The following is a 5,713-nucleotide window of genomic DNA, read 5'->3' as shown; positions in this document are numbered from 1 at the left end:
TTTGTCGTTAAGTACACCATCGCAGGCGCTCTTGTCTGTGATACAGTGTCAAGGGTAACCGCAGCCATGATCTCCGAACTGATAGTCCATGCTGCTACAAACGTCGTCAAACTGTTCGTGCAGATGGTTGTTGTCTTGCGAACGTCCCCATCTGTTGGCTCGGGGATCGAGACGTGGCTGCACGATCCATTACAGCCATGTGGATAAGATGCCTGTCATCTCGACTGCTACTGATACGAGGCCTTTGGGATCCAGCACGGCATTCCGTATTACCCTCCTGAACCCACTGATTCCATATTCTGCTGACAGTCATTGGATCTCAACTAACGCAAACAGCAATGTCGCGATACGATAAACCGCAATCGCGGTAGGCTACAATCTGACCTTTATCAAAGTCGGAAACATGATGGTACGCGTTTCTCCTTCTTACATGAGGCATCACAACAACGTTTCACCAGGCAACACCGGTCAACTGCTGTTTGTGTATGAGAAATCGGTTGGAAACGTTCCTCATGTCAGCATGTTGTAGGTGTCGCCACCGGCGCAACCTTGTGTGAATCCTCTGAAAAGCTAATCATTTGCATATCACAGCATCTTCTTCCTGTTGGTTAAATTTCGTGTCTGTAGCATGTCATATTCGTGGTGTAGCACTTTTAATGGCCGGTTGCGTATATGCTGATAAAATGCCAGAGCAAATAAGTTGCATTGTTTGTGCAATCATGTAGCACAGTAAGAGATTGAAACATGTATTTGAAATGTGAAACACTATGTTTGTGAAGATTTGCTTGTGTCACACCACTATCAATACATATTTTGAACTCATTTATGTTCAAGTTCCACTCTGCTGGCGCATTTTCAGAGCTAATTAAAATTTAGGTCTTTCGACTATTTTATGGGAGTGAGTTCTTAGCTGTTTACCGAGTATGGGAACTCCCTTAATAGAACCATTTCCTGTCATTTAAGCACTTGTCTTCTACCAGAGTATTTGAATTTTTTCCAACAAAACCTAGTGGCTGATGGAGAGCAGTTTTCCCTGAGGGATATTCCTTCTGAACTAAAGTTCTAATTTCCTTGCTCCACATACTTAAGGAAATTGAACTGTAGCTGGTATGTAGTTCAGTTTTTCACTTTAGGTGAGTTTAAATGAATCATGGCAAAACAGAAATATCCATTATGAATGATATTTATAGAGAAGAGAAATTAAAGAATTACTGTAGTTAAAACACACTATGTATATGAAGATAGGTCATTATTCATCAAGAAAAGGGGGGAGGGGTGGTGACTGCTTCAATCTGACTGAGCTGTTAAAACTCCTGAAGATACATTAAGGTACATCAGGGAAATAAGAAAAATAGTTCTGTGTGTGTGAAAGAGAATGCAAGAAAACAGAGCCAGCTGGGCAGGTGGAAAGCTCTAATTTATTTATGTATGTGTGTTCCATGAATCAATACATCAGTAAGCTCGCTCAAGATGTGGAGTATGTCAAGATGGTGATTACATACATTTACATGTATATTCAGGTGCAATTTGCTATGCAACATATTAATAAATAATGCAGAATTAAAAATACAACAATAAATGATTATCATCTTCATCCATCAATGGCGACAACTTCAGGACAGCAAGACGGGAAAAGTTGTCGTCTCACTACTGGGCAATCAGTTCAGTGATACATGTACAACAAAAATACACATTCACACCATACAGGAACTGAATAAAAAGAACCTGTTCTTCACAGATTTATTGTATTAATGTATAAGGAAAAGATAGATTGCTACTCACCATAAAGATGACATGCTGAGTTGCAGACAGGCACAATGGAAAGACACTTAACAATAGCTGTTGGCCAAAGCATTGTTGAGAAAAGGAAACACCCACCCACACATTCATTTACACAACCAAGCACATCTCACAAACATGGCCGCCATCTGCGGCAGCTTGGTCTCCAGTCATCGAACGGAATACTTCTATCCAAATCAGAGTCCTTAAGCAGGCATAGGTCGATGTTACATGGATGATGGGTGGTGATGATGTTCAGAGAAGCTCCTAACAGCTGATCTGAAGTTCGCAGTGACTGTCCCTATATGGGCAGCATCTGCCACCAAAGTTGGCAGGGGGAGCCCAATTTATGTTTGTTCCTGTGAAAAGGAGATAGCAGCAGTGGTGGATTCATGATCTACAGTGTGAACAGGTGGCGGCTGTAAAGCTGGGTGATGACGGCTTCCACATAGGCTGGACGATGACTATATTCTAGGCTCAAACTGGAGCTCAGTTGTGATACTTGCTGTTGTGCTGGGAAACCGGAACTGATGACATTGGTTGCAGGAATTATAACAATTTCCGTGGCTACTATCCTTGGCACAGCACTGAGGGGCTCTTGGAGCCCTGTAGTGTGGCCCTCTAAGTATTCTAAACATTGGTTAGCGCTTTTTAGTGGTTGTGTGACCAACAGCTTTCCTCATATTCTCCTTATATGTGTGCACCATGTGCTTAGTTTGTCAGTTGGATTGCAGATGGAATGGAGGATCCAGAAGGTGCTTAATCATTACAGTGCAGAGACACTGCAACAAACATGTCTGAAACACCCATGCACAAAATCACAGTTTGGGGGGTCTTGTTGCTAGATTCCCATTTGAGCTAGGAAGTTCGGGTAAAAAGTTCATCATTCAGCCTAGACAATTAGCTATTTGTATAGCCATTTGAACATATGGTTACACTATCTGTACTAGAGTATATTAACCCTCAAATGGTACAGTGAATGGAGACAAAATTTATGGTACGGTCGGGTCGGAACCGACCCGCTCGCTCCCTCATCGATGAGGTTTGTGTGCATATAGGTACACAGTAAGTATTATTATTGAAGAATATAGTTCATTGATAGTATGCTACGTGACAAAAATCCTTTTTGTAGACATAACACATAACCATTAGCTCTTAGTGGCCATCAAATCCAAATCAATGAACGTACACAAAATGAAACACAATTCCTGTCTTTTCTGACGAAACACTATATAATATAAAGTAAAAATGAAATTTTTCGAGAAATAGAAAGGCATATCATATACCTGTTCCCTCAATAGAATCGTCAGTCGCACACCTAACACACAATACGCTTTTATGCTCACCACATATGCATGAATTGCATTTCATACAAGATTCATTTCCATTTCTGTCTTTTGAAGGATCACACAAGTTACATCTTCTTTGTTTTGTCTGCAAATTCTGATTGTGTGTTGTAGTGGATCGATCTTCATCTTTTCCTAACATCTTGGCAATTGTCATACCAAGAGCTCTCGAAATACATGTGTTGAGCATTCTTTTTTCCATGAGGGGAGTGGTCAAACCCAACACAAGATTTTTTAGGAATGTGGCCTGTGCATGTACTGGGAATGAATCTTGGTTCGCATCACATTTAAATAATATTTCATTTGGTAGTCTTATCTTCGCAAAGTTTGTCCAACACGTTCACTCCACCTTTTGTTAGGTTATAGAATTCAACAATCTCTGATTTGCTTGATTCATCACTTATTGTTCCACTGTGGTGCATGGTTGACATTAGGATAACTTTTTTTATTCTTTGCAGGTGTGAAAGAAACCAACATTTTGTTGTCTTAATAGACGAACTGTGCGGTTCCATTTGGGGCCGGTGACAACATGGATAGTGGTATTTCATGCTTACTTTTACGTAGTGTACAAACTAATGTAAGTTTTCGCTCCGACAGTTTCTCTGCCAGCTCATTTGAAGTGAACCTGTTATCAGTTGCGATTGCTCCTTGTCACTGAGACTGTTAGTCTAAGAAAATACTGAGTTATTGTGGATAAATTATTCTTGTTCCTTGTTTGCTCTTTTGCAATATATGGGATGCATGAAATGAAATAGAACATTCTGGTGTCACACAACGAAGTTATTTCCAGACCGTATTTATTAGGTTTTGATGGTATGAACATTCTAAAGGGACACGAACAGTGAAAATTCAGTAATGTTTCATGCACCGTCAAATACTGTGATGGGGCTATAATACTGCAAACAATGACTTACAAAATATCACATATCTCCCGAAATGCAGCAAATTTATCTTCAGCCTTTCTCAACTCTCTAGTACCTTTCATCATCAAATCTCAAATTTTGTAGGAGGAATGTAAATCTATATGAAGATAGTCACTGTTCTCGAAAGAACAGATACCAGTGATGATCATGCAGCTTCTCTAGAATAAATGATAATTAATTGAAACCTAATTAATTGAAACCCTCAGCAGCCAACATATGTTGTTGATATACCTTGTATTGAGGTATATCAACAACACCTGTCGGCAACTGAGGATATGTAAATTGTTTCTGCAGCATAGCACAGTGAAAGATTGGTGGTCCATATGTCTTGGAAAACTTATCATCTTGGCATAAGCCATAATCTTTCAACACACTGCTCATAAACAAGAGACCAATAAAAGCTTCTCTGTCAGTTACGTTTGTCGGATGTAAAAATGAATTGCTGGAGCCACTGTACTTGAGCTTTGTGCATTCTATTTCCTTATTAGTATTACTAACAATTTTCCCTATCATTTCATCGGTGATAGAAAGTGAAAATAATGTTTTTGCATCTGTAATCCCTCGTGCCTTCCCTTTAGGTCCAGGCAGGTGAGTAATGACATTTGAAGAAGTGGTTCGTGAATATTTTGAACATAGAGGCCTTGTCGGTTCATATTGTTTGCTTGTCCCTACCTAACTCAAAATTTCTATTGTCTATTCCTTCTTCTCTTTCTCCTCTCCTGTACTTCTTACCCTCATGGTCACAGTCGAAAACATCTTCTTCTATATCACTGTTGAGAAGACTTCCATCGTCAGATTCTGAGACCGACTCTTCCAGGTGGTTGTCACCGTCCTCTTGGTCTGAAGGATCCTCCTGGCGGCGTAACACAGGTAGAACTGCCTCAGGTGTCTGCAACTGTTGTTTTCAAGCCATGTTCGTATAACAACTGTGAAAAAGATGCACAGTAAAATAAATAACATTACTGGTACGGTTGGGTCAGATAAGACCCAGAATACACGTAGCAAGCCAAGGTCACTTATGCAATAAATTCAGCTCAACCAATACAATAAGCAGAGCACAGCTGGCTAGTAGGGTTCCTGGTGGCTCAACTTCCTGCACTGAGTGGCTAGAGCAGTGTAGGGGAAAACTGAACCTCTGGATCAGATTGGACCTGCCTGTACAGTGTGAGGGTTAAGCCCAGTTGGACTGACGAACGTGAGTTGGCTCCCAGGCAAATTGTGTGAATCAGTTAATTCCTTTTGCAAAAGATTTTAATTGGGCTGAAATTATAGCTCAGTTAGTGGCCTAATTGTATGTGCACCATTCGGCTTTTAAGTGCAAAAATGTCCAAGAAACACTTTTCTGGGAGGTCTTGTAAAGCAAACCACCTTTGTATTTTAAACTTCTACAAATCAGTTCAAACTTTGCATGAGGATAGGTAAATGGATAAAGTCAAGATGAATTTTTTTTTTTTAATCCAGTAATCTTTATTATCCATTTTCAAGATCCGATGGTTTAAAGTCAAGCTCAATGTAGCACGTAAAATTTGTTCTTATGTGAACTGAATACACAGAAATGGTTTAAAGTGAATCAAATATATAAAAAATGTATTCTTATAATAAAATTGAAAAATAACTTTCAAAATTCCACCTTCATTTGGTTTTTGTGTGCAAAAGAACCATGTT

Source organism: Schistocerca piceifrons, chromosome 3, assembly GCF_021461385.2.
Source record: "Schistocerca piceifrons isolate TAMUIC-IGC-003096 chromosome 3, iqSchPice1.1, whole genome shotgun sequence".
NCBI classification, from domain to species: Eukaryota; Metazoa; Arthropoda; class Insecta; order Orthoptera; family Acrididae; genus Schistocerca; species Schistocerca piceifrons.
Note: the sequence above shows the minus strand (reverse complement) of the source record.